Here is a 16,785-nt window from a genome sequence, read left to right as displayed (position 1 = left end):
GAGTTTAAAAGGAAGGAAGGTCAACGGTCAGTAAAAGAAGCCCAGGAAGGAAGACAGGCTGTAGAGTCAAGAAGACCTACTCAGACTGGGAGCTTTGCCTTCCACACAATGTCACAAGTGAATTCACTTCCCATCTACAGACTCCGGTTCCTCAATAGCAGAAGGGAATAATAAAATCTGTCTCAGGGTCGTTATCAGAATTTAACGAAATACGTAGGCATCCGGCACACGGTATAAGATAAACAAAATGAATAATATGAAAATTGTCTGTAAAATGACTCCGTTTTTAGGATTCTTTTTGAGAAAGACAGAGAGCGTGAGAGGAGGAGGGGCAGTCAGAGAGGGAGAGAGAGAATCTCAAGCAGGTGTGGAGCCGACGCAGGCCTTGAACCCACAAACTGTGAGATCATGACCTGAGCCGAAATCAAGAGTCAGAAGCTTAACCAACTGAGCCCCCCAGGGGCCCCTAAAGTGACTCTTTTTTCTTGGTCTTTGATGTAGAGCAGAGACTCCCATGGCTCCCGTGTATAAGAGGACTGAGGCCAAGCTGCGGAGCCCTGGAAGGTGAGAGAAAAATCTCTGGAGTCTGAAGATGCAGGACACATGATACTCACAGCGAGCCTTGAGACCTGGCCTGCAGTCTCTCCGCTGGGAGTGAAGTCATCCCCTGGAACGCCGTCAGGAGGGTCCTGAAGTCCATCCCTCTGCTCTCCCATTTTCACCACAATCTTCTCTTGACCCTATTAACCAACCATTGCAGGAGGAGGAAGCCATTACCATACCACGCAGGCTTCCAGAGAGCCTTACAAAAGGCTCTTCTGACTGCAAACTTCCTGACAGCTCTTACACCATAACCATCAGGTGTGCAAGCTCTTTTGATGATTCCTCTAAACAGATAGAATGTTAAGAGCCTCAAGCCAAACATGTGACTCCAAAGTGAGTGCCTCAGGCTTATTTATATACTGGGATGGGAAGAAGAGGGACTTTTCTTAATTTCTACTTTACAGGTTGTTATTGTTCGAGTATCCAATGGCCCTCTCTGAGCCTGAGGCATAGACTTAATAATTCACAAACAGTATGGGGAAGAAAACACTGTATTTTACATGCATCCAAAATCCAAAAACTAGAGACAAAGGGAGGGGGGGTATGCAGTTAGAAGCAAAGAGCTCTAACTGAAACCTGAGTCACACTTACAATACCTTCAGACGAAGGAACACAATGTGGTCTCGATGCTGTGCCCGGTTCCTCCACCCCAGTAATCAGCAACACCCAGGAAGATAGAGTTTAATTCCACCTCAGGCAAAGAAGAAGAGGCGAGAGAGAGGATTGTTCTCTCTTTTCCTTCCTCCCTCTGTTAAGCTCCAAGGAAAAGTGAGTTTCTAGATGTAGGCAGTGAATGAGAGTGAAGAGAGGTTTTGTTTCACCTCTTTAAGTCAGGTTAAATCAAACTTCTGCCAGAAAACACCCTGGTGGGGCATGTGGGTGGCTCAATCAGTTAAGCGTCTGACTCTTGGTGTTGGCTCAGGTCACGATCTCACAGTTCATGGGCTTGAGCCCCACATCTGGCCCTGCCCTGACAGTGCAGTGCCTGATTGGGATTCTCTCTCTCCCTTTCTCTCTCTGCCTCTCCCCCACTCATGTTCTCTTTCTCTCTCTCTCTCTCTCTCCCTCCCTCCCTCTCAAAATAAGTGACCTTTAAAAAAAGGAAAAGAAAAGAAAACGTCCTGGCAATGTATCTAAAGCTAAAAGATTGGCAGATGTATCTTCCATTCACAGCCAGTCACACACCCCCCTTTCCCATTGCTCCCCTCTTCTTGTGAATGGCCAAGAAATACATGGCAAAGAATGGGAGGATGCGACACAGCTGACTCGTTTTTTTCAATCATTATGCAAAAACAGACTCATCAAGAAATATGCACTAAACACATCTAGAATGTGCGAGGTCTCACTGCTTTCTTCATGCATCCCCTGACAACACAGCCTCTTATCTTTATTTCATCATAAGGGGATATGGTGGTAGCAATGTCACAACCTTGGTTATATACTTCAGTGTAGTGGTTAAGAGCATAGACTCTGAACACAGGCAAGAATGTAAAGGATACTATGAAGATAGTGGAAGGCATTATCTGATGAGGGAGTAATATCCAGAATATATGAAGAACTTCAATGGCTCAAAACACAACAAAACAACTCTATTTAAAAATGAACAAAGGATATATAGAGACATATTTCCAGAGAGGATTTACAAGTGAGCCAATAAGCACATGAAAATATGCTCAACAACACTAATCACTAGGGAAATGACAATCAAAACCACAATGAGATACTATCAGAATGGCTATTAGAAAAAAAATGTTAGCAAGAAGGTAGAAAATTGCGACCCTTGTACACTGCCAGGGGAAGTTTAAAATGGTGCAGCCACTATAGAAAACAGTATACAATTCCTCAAGAAATTAAACATTGAATTTCATAGGTTGTAGCAATTCCACTTCTGGTATATACCCAAAGACTTGAAAGTAGGCACTCAAACAGATATTTGAACGCCCGTGTTTATAACGCCCATGTTGTATATGTACATTTAACCACAATAAAGTATCTACAGGAGGGGCACCTGGGTGGCTCAGTCGGTTGAGTGTCCAACTTTGGCTCCGATCACGATCTCACGGTTCATGGGTTCGAGCCCCTCGGCAGATTGTGCTGACAGCTCAGAGCCTGGAGCCTGCTTTGGATTCTGAGTCTCCCTCTCTTTCTGCCTCTCCCCCACTTGCTCTCTCTCTCTCTCTCTCTCTCTCAAAAATGAACAAACATTTAAAAAACTTCTAAAAATACATACAGGAATTTGAGAAAAAAGATCCTACCTTCCAGGGCCAATGTGCCATATTTGCCACCCTAGCTACCCCATACTAGCTATGGGGCAAATGATTTAGCTTTCTGTTTTCTTATCTGTAAAATGGGATAATCAGAGGGCCTAAGTCATAGGTTATTGCGAAGTTTATGACAGATGACAAAAAGAAAATCCTGGAGCATAATAAGTGCACAAGACATGTTAGTTATTATTATTGTTTCTTTGTATAGATGCTAAAAAATACCAATGCCATGGACAAATATTTCTTCCTTTTTAGCATCCACCTTCAAGCATTTTCTATACATTGCTAAATACTTATTGACTAATTTATGTTTTCATACACAAGGACGAACCTTATGGACTCATATCAGTGGTTGTTTTTCCAACACAGAATATAAATTAATATCAATCCATTCATACTCTTGAGTAAGCCTCTTTGAACCAAAGATATATATTTGTAGACTCCTGGCTAATGCTGAGGTATTATCTTGAAAAGGACTTAATTCACATGGCTATACTCCAAGGCCAAGAGAATTATGAAATCTTCCCATTGCTGTTATGTTATTGTAACCAACCTATAGAACCAATCACAGAGTACAATGTAATTGGGACATCACCATTTAAAGAAAGATTCAGGGGCCCCTCGGCGGCTCAGTCAAACATCTGACTTCGGCTCAGGTCATGATCTCGTGGTTTGTGGGTTCGAGAGCCACATTGGGCTCTGTGCTGACAGCTCAGAGCCTGGAGCCTGCTTCAGATTCTGTGTCTCCCTCTCTCTCTGTCCCTTCCCTGCTCGCTCGCTCTCTCTCTCTCTTAAAAATAAACATTAAAAAAATAAAAAGAATAAAAAATAAAGAAAGATTCAAAGTAAGTTAGAAGGCAAAATCTCTGAGCTCCAAAAGCTGAAACCTTCTTAGATCTTTTCATATCACTGAGGAAGGAATTGGGGTGTGAAAGACATACAGACCACCATTAATAAACTCTGGCCCAGATAACATTGGGGACCCACATTAGATTTAAAAGTAAGTGTACCTAAAGATGCTGTTATTTTGAGGTGACAGCATGAGATATAGAGCATTTGCTAACTCTCTCCATTTTAAACACATTTAAAATAAAAATGCTCTACGCAAAATCTGTTGTCATATAATATTAACACTCATTCTCAGAAATAAAAGGTGATTTCTGAAATGTACAGCATTTTTACCAACTTTTCCTAAAATGAGTTGTTTAAAACTTTGGCTGATGCTGGCTTCTAAAATCATCTCCAATCTGAGTGAGAGCAAATTCATTTAACGGTTTATTTCTCCAACAATTTGAGTGACTATTTCCCCTAGATATCTTTTTCAGAGCCCACACCCTAAAGCTTCATAATTCCATTAAATCAGAACACAGCTGGGCAATTCTTTCTTTGCTCACATGATAGTGGTCCCCAGGGAATTTATGTAAATCTATGGAAATTCATTTTAAAGTCTGTACTCTGAAAGGGAGGATGCATCCTCATTAAGTAAACGATTATATCTACAAACAAGCTAAAAGCAACATGCTGGAGAGCTGAATTAAACTTTCCATCAGGAAAACTAAACCATTCACTTTCATATATAAGCTTTACCCAAATGCCACCAGAATCACAAGACAAAAGATTTTGATGAAGTCCAAACAGATATCAGAGAAAGTGTAGCTGAGCCACTATGGCAGGACACAGCCTCCTTTCTGGCACAACCATGTAATGTCTTTGGGCCATGCTACACAAAGTGGTTCACCCTTATAATTCACAGAAACTCAGGAAAGACTTCTTACATAGGGGTGAAAGGAAATGAACTCACAAAGTCCTTCAAAGGGCACCCAAGTCACCCCTACGAATGTCCTAATAAAGCTAGAGCATTTGAAGCTTAAAGAAGAGGATATTGTATACTGAAAAGAGGACGTAGGCTTTACAGTTAGACTTATCCATATCCCACCCTACCTCCTTCACCTACTAGCTGAATAAATAACCTAGGCTTCATAGCATCAGTTTTCTTATTTGTAAATGGGGAATAATAATAATTCTTGATATGTTACAAATTTTTAATGAGATAAAACTATACAAAGCATTTAGTCCAATGCCTAGAACATGGTTGGCGCTCTAAAGCACCTGGACCAAAAAAATGAAGTCTGAGCAAGATCTAAGCTCTAGAAATGAGGAGCTAACTAGAAGGGAAAGCAGAGAATGCCTCCACTTAAAAGTTTTTGATCCTCAGACAACCATGGTGCCTTCCCCTCTTAGTAGATCTGCTCACCTTTCCTACTGCTGAAAAAGTAAGGCTAAGGCAATTTATGATAACATTGGCTCAATATTGCCACAAACCCTTTCTTCTTAAGCTGTTCCAACATTTAGTCTTTCTCATATCTGAAAACGCCATACTCTACACAAGTTACATCTTGGTTCTAAAGTCAGAATTAAAAGTGAAAATATCACTTGATCAAATTTACCCATGAAAATCTGTTAGTAAGGTCTGGTATTGGAATAGTCCTTCAAGAAGTCGGGCATAGGTCATTTTCCATTCATTATTGGGACAGATTGCTGATTCTTTAGCTTAGCCCAGGTGAACAAGCTGGCTTGAGTTTGAGAGCCATGTCATCTCAAAAACATCTTTATAGACATAGATTCTGATAGTAGATTCATATTCCAATTAGCACGATTCTCATAATCCATAGGAGGTAAGTGGAACTGAGGCCAACAGGTGAAAAGGCAGATTCCCATCTCTATGCACAAATTGAGTGGGATAACTGGTAGAATAGCCTACACTATTTATATATTTATTTTAGTATGTCTTTATTTTGCAAAGCAATATGACATTTACATATGTTAAATATGCTTTAATCAAATGTGAGCATGATATTACACATTTTATTTTTGTGATACTGAAATGATGTTGTAGTCAATGGTAAACCCTACTAGCCAGGCCACAAATGAGGGCTAATAATTCTCCCCTAAAGGAAAAAAAAAGAGAGAGAGACATCTCCACACTTTAGGAATTAAGACAAAGCTTGGTCACCCCAAGTAAAAAGCTAGACAGAACACAAATACATGGAGGATAAAATGCTACTAAAAGATGACTAGGGCAACCAAGAAATCAAAGAGGAAATCAAAAAATACATGGATACAAATGAAAATGATAGCACAATGGTACAAAATCTTTGGGATACAGCAAAATGGGTTTTAAGAGGCAAGTTTATGGCAATACACACCTATGTCAAGAAGCAAAAAAAAAAAAAAAAACCTCTCAAATAAACAACCTAAACTTATATTTAAAGGATGTAGAAAAAGAATAAACAAAACCCAAAATCAGTAGAAGGAAGGAAATAATAAAGGTTACAGAATAAATAATAAAGGTTACAGAAATAAGTGAAATAGAAACAAACAAACAAAAAAACACAATAGAATAATGAAACCAGGAGCTGTTCTTTGAAAATATCAACAAAATTGATAAACTTTTAGTCAGACTCACCAAAAGAGAGAGAGAGAGAGAGAGAGAGAGAGAGGACTCCAACAAAATCAGAAATGAAAGAGGAGAAGTAACTACTGATACCACAGAAATACAAAGGATTTTAAGAACATATTATGAAAAATTATATGCCAACAAATTGTGCAACCTAGAAGAAATAGAAAAATTCCTAGAAACATATAATTTCCCAAAACTGAACCAGGAAGAAATAGAAAAATTTGAATGGACAGATAACCAGCAATGAAATTGAATCAGTAATCAAAAAACTCCCAACAAACAAAAGTCTAGGACCAGATGAGTTCACAGGTGAATTCTTCCAAACATTTAAAGAAGAGCTATTCCCCATTCTTCTCAAACTATTGCAATAAAATTAAAAGAGGAAGGAAAGCTTCCAAACTCATTCTATGAGGCCAGCATTACCCTGATACCAAAACTAGATAAAGATACCACTGAAAAAGAGAACTAAAACAGGCCAATATCTCTGATGAACATAGATTAAATAGATGCAGAAAAAATAATTTGACAAAGTACAACATCCATTCATGATAAAAAACCCTCAGTGTGGGTTTAAAGGGAACATACATCAATGTAATAAGGGCCATATATAAAGAAACCACAACTAACATCATGGCCATTGGCAAAAAATCCTGAGAACTTTTCTCCTAAGGTCAGAAAGAGGACAAGGATGTCCACTCTCGCCAGTTGTATTCAACATAGTACTGGAAATCTTAGCGACAGCACACACACACACACACACACACACACACACACACAAATAAAAGGCATCCAAATTGATAAGGAAGAAGTAAAATTTTCACTATTTGCAGATGACATCATACTATATAGAGAAAACCCTAGACTCCACCAAAAAAAAAAAAATGGCTAGAACTGATAAATGAATTCAGTAAGGTTGCAGGATACAAAATCAATATAAAGAAATTCATTACATTTTATACACTAATAATGAAATAGCAGAAAGGGAAATTAAGAAAACAATCCCACTTATAACTGCACCAAAAATATTAAAATATCTAGGAATAAACCTAACCAAGGAGGTGAAAGACTTGTACTTCAAAAACTGTAAACATTGCTGAAAGAAATTGAAAATGACACAAACAAATGGAAAGATAGTTCATGCTCATGGATTGGAAGAACAAATATTGTTAAAATATCCATACTATCCAAAGAAATCTACACATTTAATGAAATTCCTATCAAAATACCAAAAGCATTTTTCACAGAACTAGAACAAATAATCCTAAAATTTGTATGGAACTACAAAAAAAATCCCAAATACCCAAAGCAATCTTGAAAAAGAAGAATAAAACTGGAGGTATCACAATCCCAGATTTCAAGATACACTCCAAAGCTGTAGTAATTAAAACAACATGATACTGGAACAAAAACAGACACATAGATCAATAGAACAGAATGGAGAGTCCAGAAATAAACCCGTGATTATATGGTCAATTAATCTTTGACAAGGGAGGTAAGAAAATACGTAATGGGAAAAAGTCTCTTCAACAAACAGTGTTGGGAACACTGGACAACTACATGTAAAAAAAAAAAAAAAATGAAACTGGACCACTTTCTTACACCATACAGAAAAATTAACTCAAAATGGATTCAAGACCTCAATGCGAGACCTGAAACCATAAAAATCCTAGAAGAGAGAATGGGCAGTATTTTCTCTGACATCAGCTGTAGCAACATTTTTCTAGGTAAGCCTCCTAAGACAAGGAAATAAAAGCAAAAATTAATTATTGGGACTACATCAAAGTGAAGGAAATTAAAAGGAACAGCAAAGGAAATTAAAAGGCAACCTACTGAATGGGAGAAGGTATTTTCAAATGATACATCCAATAAGGGGTTAGTACCCCAACTATATAAAGAACTTATACAACTCAACACCAAGAAAAAACAAAACAAAACAAAATCCCATTGAAAAATGGATAGAAGACACAAACAAACATTTCTCCAAAGAAGTCATCCAGATGGCCGACAGACATATGGAAAGATTCTCAACATCATTAATCATCAGAGAAATGTAAATCAAACCACAATACCACCTCAACCTGTCAGAATGGTTAAAATCAAAAACGTAAGAAACAACAAGTGTCGGTGAGGATGTGAAGAAAAAGAAACCCTCATACACTGTTGATGAGAATGCAAATTGGTGCAGCCACTGCAGAAAAAATTAGAGTGGTTACTCAAAACATTAAAACTAGAATTATCATATGACCCAGTAATTCCACTACTTTGGTATTTACCCAAAGAATATGAAAATACTAATTTGAAAAGTTATATGCACCCCTACATTTATCACAGCATTATTAACAATAGCCATTATTAACAATAGCCAATTCCGTTAACAATAGAAGCACCCCAAGTGTCCATCAATATATGAAGGGATAGATATACACGAAGGGATAAAGACATATATATAATATATATAATGGAATATTACTCAGGTATAAAAAGAATTAAATGTTGCCTTTTGCAACAACATGGATGGATATAGAGAGTAAAATAGTAAGCAGAATATGTCAGAGAAAGATAAATACCATCGGATTTCACTCAAACAAATAAACAAATGAAAAAAAAGACAAAAATACCCAGATTCTTAAATACAGGGAACAAACTGATGGAGACCAGAGGGGAGGCGGGTGGAGGATGGATAAAATAGGTGAAGGGGATCAAGAGTACACTTACCATGATGAGCACTGAGTAAGGAATAGACTTGAATCACCATATTGTACACCTAAAATAAATAGAACACTGTATGTTAACAACACTGGAATTAAAATTAAAAAAAAAAAAAGACAAAGGTTGGTCAGGATGAACAATCTAGTCACTGTTACAGTTAGGCTAGCCTCAGAGTCATAGCTCTCCATTCCTGTGTCTAGCTCTCTTTCACTGCCTGGGTTCTGTCTGCCCCATTTACAACATCTCTTCAACCTTATTTCATTTCTTTGGGAAAACAAGTTCAGACCAGGAAAGTGTTCCCTGGCAGCAGCATCAGATTTTGTTCCAGAAAACTCAAAATACCTAATCTTTCTAATCCATCTCAAGATCTGTATTTTGTTTTCCTGCAGCCCCCATTCTTCAGCTCTTCACCTGTTCACTCCTTCATTCTCTACATGGAGGGAGAAAGACAAGGAACACAGAAGGCAATTTTTAATATTAATTCCATTTCAAGAAACTATGTAAAGATTCTGGCAAATCATTTTTAAAATAAACCCACAGGCGTTGTGAGGAAACATGAAAAAAAGTACTATTCACTTCCGGATAAAGGAAAAATAAATTGTTTTCAAATTTTTAATTTCTCATTTCTATTTTCAGTGTGAAATATCTAAAATGTAAGGGTGTCATTTTAATAAAATACAGATGCAGAGATACAGTTGCTATAAGGAAATAGCCCTCACATGTTTATCAAAATTTTAACTTTAATCGTTAAAGCCACATGGAACTTTCTACAAAGACTCTGTTACTCCTGCCAGCAAAATTCACCGCTGCCTCCACTGTACTCCTCTTCTGCATGTTTATCATAGAGGATGATATTAACACATGGTGTCTTGTATTTCACATGTATATACATCTATTTCCTCCACTTGATGATAAAGCTTCTTGCTTACTTTCAGGGATATAAAAGTTTTTTTTAAGTTTATTTACTTTTGACAGAGACAGAGTGTGAGCATGAGCTGGGGAGGGGCCGAGAGAGGGGAAGACATAGAATCTGAAGCAGGCTCCAGGCTCAGAGCTGTCGGCACGGAGCCTGACGTGGGGCTTGATCTCAGGAACCGTGAGATCGCGACCCGGGCCGAAGTCAGATGCTTAACCGACTGAGCCACCCAGGCACCCCATTTTGGGGGATATAAATTCAGTTTCTTGCAAAGAGTAGAGGCTCATTAAATACTTATTGGGCTTTATTTGAATTATTCTGTTTAAGACTTTGGGATATGAAAGTGCCTTTGTGTCCTCCGCCCCTGGCCCATCCTCACCCCCTTAACTAGCTTGTCCATCATTGTCTTCTGTATCCACCACCTCCTACATACCAATTCACAATCTCTCTACTTCATGCGTATTTTGTTTCAACCACTGCTTCAGTAACCAGGCCTGCTTGAGTTGGGAATGATCTCATTCAGGCAGAACATGACAGTACCTTACTTTAAGACCGCACCAAACCGGGCATTTCTCACCAACCCAGAACTTCCTTACCGACACTGAGGTGTGAGCGGTCTTGTTAAAAGGCCCACAACTGTGCAGTCTGGAACTTCAGGGGAGTTAAGTCCTAATAGAGCAAACTTTCAACCAATGGCCAACAACAACAAATAAGATAAGTCCTTCCTCTTTCTCAAGTCTCTATGATGATCTCTCTGAGATGCAGTTGATATGGCCTTACACAGGACACCCCTATAACACGAAGCAAGCTACATCAGTGCTAATAGTTCAGCAACACACCCTCTGGCCAGCTTTCCCTCTGTCCCTACCATAAGATTTCTTTTACACTCATTCCTGCCTGCCTTGATAAAAAGTCACATAAATTCTTAGGTCAGACTCTGCTTTCTGGGGTGCTGAGACTAAGAGACCTGCTCAGATCACAGTCCCTGCTCGGGGGATATGGTGATGTCTGTATCAGATAATCCTCCCCACTTTTCAGGGGACGATTCCGTACCAGTGCACACCCACCACAAAGGCTGCTCATCCACTAACTAAGCCAGCAAGCAAGACTCTAGACCTGGTGCGAAAAGAAGCCGAACAAGTTGAATTCCTCTCTAGGGAACTCTGAAATAAAAAAAATAAGGGATGAAGCTAGTAGCAGCAGATTATGATATAAACAGAGAAGGTAGCAGGAAGCCATGATGCTCTAATTGCTCAGTTCAGTAGCAATTATCACTGCCATGTTGCTTCCTTCTCTTTCCGTCAACTTCTTCTTACATAACTACCGATGCTTAAGTCAGAGAATAGCTTTCATTTCCAGACCCTAGTTCACATCTTCATTCAGCCCTTTGGCCATCATCTCTGATTAATTAAAAAAGGGCTCCTAACCTGGCTTCCCGGAGATCAGGTCCTCCTAACTCAGTACCTATTATTCACAATTGCCATCTTCTCCAACAGCTCTCATCAGGTCACCTTCTCTTCTAGGAGAAAAGTTTGATAACTTTTACTCTTTTGATAACTGTAACATTAAGTGGCTCCATGCATCATCAATCCATAAACATTAAGTTCAGCTTCATTTTTTATTCTATTATTCACTAGAATTTCATGCTCAGGCCTTATTCCTCAAATGCAGTTTAAGGACTTCCAGTTTATTTTTTGTCATGTTTTTACTTATTTTTTGAGAGAGAGTAGGGTGGGGAGGGGCAGAGAGAGAGGGGAACATAGATCCAAAGAAAGCTCGGTGCTGACAGCTGAGAGCCCGATGCAGGGCTTGAAATCATGAACCATGAGATCATGACCTGAGCCAAAGTCAGATGTTCAACTGACTGAGCCATCCAGGCCCCAAGGACTTCTAGTTTAAAGAATACTGTTATATCCCATCTGTTCAGCAACTCTATCCTAAACCTTCTGAAGTAACCAAAAATTTTAAAGCTAAAACATTTATCTATGTTAGAATATCTGGAAATTTTCCCTTAAAAGATGGAAAATTTAACAGTTTCTATAAAATATGGTGCATGACAGGTCAGATTAGGGGAAATACCAAGCACAATTCAAATCAGCCAACAGAGGATTGAAGAAAGGAGTATGTCCAGATAGTATGAATGACATGATACAAAGGCTAAGAAAGAAAGAAGGAAAGAAGCATAGAAAAAAAATGGACAAACAGAAAGTACAAATTAAGATCATAGAAATAAATAAATATTATCACTAATCACAATATTTATGTATATAGGCCAAATTTTCCAATTAAAAACAGAAATTTTAGGGATAGGTAAACAAAAATTCAATTATATGCTCTTATGAAAGACATAACCTAAAATATGAAAGCAAAACATGATTGAGAGAGATATCCACAAAATAATAGCCAAAAGAAAGCTGGGAGAGTTATATTAATATCAAAAAAATAGTCTTGAAGGTAAATAAAAAACTATCAGGAAGAAGAGGTGATACTGTGTGAAGATTAAATTTCAAATTACCAATAAGATTTAACACTTAGATATGTATTACGAACCTATCTCAAACTACATACTGCAAAACATTCAAGAACTACAGAGAGAAATTGACAAATCATCATAATAATGTGAGGATGAAATACACGTTTCTCAATTATCCATAGTTTAAGCAGGAAAAATCTATATGAATCTATAAAAAATATTTTTAAAATCTATTTAAAATAACCTAAAAAATTCTTTGGACTACCAACCATGATTTAATGGATTTCTAAATTTCTCAATTATTTCTCAATTATCCATAATTTTAGGAGGAAAAAAAATCTATGCAAATCTATTAAAAATCTTTTAAAAATCTATTTAAAAAAACTAAAAAAAAATCTTTGGATTGCCAACCTTGATTTAATGGATATATATAGATAAACAGAGAGAGAAAGAAAGAAAGATATTCCATATTTACTTCTCAAGTACACAAAATTTAATACATCAGTCCATAAAATAAGCTCATTATGTGTGTGTGTGTGTGTGTGTGTGTGTGTGTGTGTGTGCAATATATTCGCTACATTGTATAGAAAGAATATATATAATCTTTGTATTTTTGTGTATATGTATATTTGAATATATAATTCATATATATACTCAATATACTCTAATTCTCTAGCCACAATGCAACTAAATGAGAAATTATTATAAGGTAAACTTTTGACAACTTATGAAAAAGTTCACACACGCGGATATGGAATGCTTGTATCCTTCAGTTATCTTCATCAGTTATCTAACTCATAGTCAATCTTTTATCATCTATATGCCCACTCCCATCTGAATTTTTCTGAAGTAAATTCATTCCATAAATATTTCTAAGTCTATTTAAAAAGGACACTTTTAACATCACTATACTACCATGATATATATTTTTAATATATAAAAATTCCCCAAATATCCAGTCAGTGTTCAAATTTCCCTCGATTATCTCATATGTTTTCTTAAGTTTGTTCAAGTCAGGATCCAAAAAAGGATAATCCATTGTATTTGATGAATGTCTTTTAAGTCCCAAGTAGATACATTATTAATATTAAGACCCTATAGGATTGAAATTTTAAAACCACACTTCCAAATAACTCATAGATCACAAAAGAAATGATAATGGAACACTGGGAAAAAACTGAACAATGAGCAAAATAACAATATAGCTAAAACTTTGAAATACAATGAAAGCTGTAATTGGAAAAAAAATTTACCCTTCAGGGCTTATATTAGACGAGGAAATGATGAAAAAGAATGATTTAAACATCCAACCTAAGAAGGGGGGGGAGAGTGAATGATACAATATAAACAAATAAAACAGATGGAAGATACAAAGAAAATAATAGATTGTTGAAATAGAAGACTAAAATACAACACAGGATCAATGCGATAGAATAAAGATAGCTCCAACTCTTTGACACTCTTTCCTTTGACAGGAGAGATCTATTTCCCTTCCCCTTGAATCTTTGTTCTATGACTGCTCTAAAAGTATGGCAGAGTGACATTTTGCCAGTTCTAGGTCTAGACTTTAAGAAAACTTGCCATTTCTACTTCCCATTTTCCTGTACATTCTTAGAGTCCCAAATTGCAATGTAAGAAGTCTCAAAACTCCATTGGAAAGGCCATGTAGAGAAGCCCTGTGTTACGTGGTTACAGGGAGAAACCCATCTAAGCTTAGCCTTCTAGGTTTCCTTGCTCAGGCATCAGGCACCTGAGTGAAGCAATCCTAGACTCTCCAGACCACGCCAACCACCAACCAAATACCACCCCGTAAGCTTAGTCAATACCACAAGAAGCAAAAGAATGACCCTACCTGAATTCTTAACCCACAAAATCATGAGATAATGAAATAGTAGTTGTTTTAAACCAGTATGTTTTGAGGGTAGATTGTTACACAGTAGAAGATACATGAGAGCAATAAGTAAAGCCAAAAGTTGGCTCTTTGAAAAGACTAATAAATTTTTCTATAATCTCTAGTGAGATTTTTTAGGGGAAAAAATAAAACCAAGAAATTAAGAAAAAATAAGAAGAAAAGGACTATATATCAGACTATCTAAAAGGGAGATGACTCTGGATAAAAGCCATCAGGCAGGATCAGGACACTTTGATAGTGGACACTTTGATAGTACCACCTGATAGTGGTAGAACGATCCTTAGTTGAGGTATGTATTCTTCCACCAGTTAACTTTGGGCAAGTTATTTAAATCTATTGGACATCACTGTGATCACAAAACAAAACAAAATAGCTATAGCTCCTTCTATAGGTGTGATTTCTTGATGTAACTTTCAGCAATGTTTAGTCTCTGTTATTTAAAGGAGTTGTACTTTGAAATGGTAGAATTTAGAGCAAGGAACAAAGTAGAATTCAGAAAGGAAACAACCATTTTTACTGATTCCTCTCTTTGCTGAAGATGAAAAAAAATGAAGAATGTATGATTTTTTTTTTATAAAATTTTACTACGTATATTCAGGACCTTCTCATGGTAATAAAGTTAATAAAAATCTGCTGAATTAAATTCACACAAACACACGAAAAGTCTTTTGCCTAGTATAGGAAAAAAACACATTAGCTAGTTGGATAAACATAATGCCTATAATGAAAAAACTAATTTTTACTCTTAGATATTCCATGAAACACTGTACAGCAAATTCTAGTTTTTGAAAGATTTTGCAAGATTTTATGACTCACACAAATGACTTGTGCAGTGAGATAGTAAGGAGTTCAGATGCAATTAAGTACTTATCAAAAACATGGCCACAGCTTCTACCTTGCTCTACCTTTTTCAACAGTAACTTAAAATTTTTCTAAGACCTGAAAAATTACTCATTTCTTTCTAAGGGTTATTTAACAGGGAATTTAGCTAATGAAGTTTTTTAGCATATTAAATCTTCGCTGATATTTTGGAATGATTTTGAAACATATGGAAAGAGGGGGTGGGAAGGGCCATAGTTCTATCAAAATGTTCTAGCTTGTTACCTTAGATAAAATGAAAAGCTGCACCATGTTTTCACCTTAGTTTCTGGTGAGGAAGTTTATTAGTTTAAATGCCTTTTCAAATACCAAAAGAAGCTCAATTCTGAAATTTACTATATAATAAAAACCTAGACCAATTGACATAATGGACAGGTTATAGGGTTCCAAAGGAAAGAGTAGGCCTGTCTAAAAAAGGATATCATTAATTTTTTTTAATTTTATTTTAAATTATCAAAGCCACTTCACTTATTTAATTGTTTTCTAATGAGGGTAAACATTTGCATGATAAAATAAACATTTATGATTTAATGTACACAGTGTAAACATGAGCAGCATCATACCCACTAACAGATACAGATTAACCTTTCTCTTCTCTGAGACATATCAAAACATCCTTAAATAGATACAGCTATGTAATATGACATATTTATGTAAGAGTTCTCCACATTCTTATTAAAGTTAAGATTAGGACATCAATCATACCCTTTACCCATTACTGTTTCAAAAAATCAAAATCAAAAACCCTAGCTCTATGCTTTTTTTCCAAAGTACTCTCTTTATCTTTGTGAGCTAGCCAGTTACCTACTACAAGACATTAGTAATTCCTTGCTTTCCAAGTTATTTTTAGGGTGTTTTAGCCTTATTAAGATGTCCCCCAAATGCTAAAACATTAAATACTGAGTTTTCTCTTCTATGTCTATCCCAGAGATAGGAGATTTCTTGCTTCAAACCTCAGTGCACACACGTAAACACGATTACTCAAAACAAGGCAACAAGTGAGAAGCAGGTTTAAAATAAGAACTCAGACAATCTGACTCACAATCCAGCATTCAACTCCCTATAACTTGCTGTTTTCCTTTGTCCTCTTTGCTGGGAACCAAGATACTTGTTCTTTAGCAGGGTGTTTCTGCTGCAAATCCACTTGCTACCGCATTATGCAATGAAGTCAGAAGCCTGAGCTTGTGACATCAATATAGGTTGCTATGGTAACTCTTTCCATAAGTATTACAGGTTCATTGTGGGCTCAAAAAAGAGGACTTCAGCACAGCAGCAAAATAGCTGGCATTTTTCAGCCTAAATTACAACAATAATTGATGCCAAAAAAATGTTTTATACGAGCTATAGCGTGTACAGATTTTTATATTTATGCTTTGTGTCATTATTGAAAGTCATTTTTCAAATATGTTAATTTTGTAAATGAAAATTCTCCAATAGAAATAGCATTGCTACTGACCTTCTGATGAACAGCTCCACAAGATCTAGGACGAAGAGGGTCTCACTGTAACGTAGTTTATTATTCCATGCCTTGTGTCATTGCAGAAGCCAAGTAATGTTATTCATTATCTG

The 16,785-nt window shown here is 36.7% G+C and overlaps 1 long non-coding RNA gene across 13 annotated transcripts in view; it reads right to left on the bottom strand.

The window, feature by feature from the left end:
- The window catches only part of LOC109252505 (uncharacterized), a 278,187-nt gene extending 261,740 nt beyond the window's left edge, over positions 1-16,447 (bottom strand). For all 13 annotated transcript variants that reach the window (XR_008422862.1, XR_002074050.2, XR_002074049.2 and 10 more), the window contains exons 1-2: positions 16,259-16,447; positions 9,043-9,091 (exon numbers count right to left, since the gene is read on the bottom strand). This is a non-coding gene — a long non-coding RNA (uncharacterized LOC109252505). The remainder of the gene's footprint in view (positions 1-9,042; positions 9,092-16,258) is intronic.
- Positions 16,448-16,785: the final 338 nt, after the last annotated feature.

This window comes from Panthera pardus, unplaced genomic scaffold (genome assembly GCF_024362965.1).
Source record: "Panthera pardus isolate Hobbes unplaced genomic scaffold, ASM2436296v1 HiC_scaffold_17, whole genome shotgun sequence".
Classification (NCBI taxonomy): domain Eukaryota; kingdom Metazoa; phylum Chordata; class Mammalia; order Carnivora; family Felidae; genus Panthera; species Panthera pardus.
This window is presented reverse-complemented; position numbering and strand designations above follow the sequence as displayed.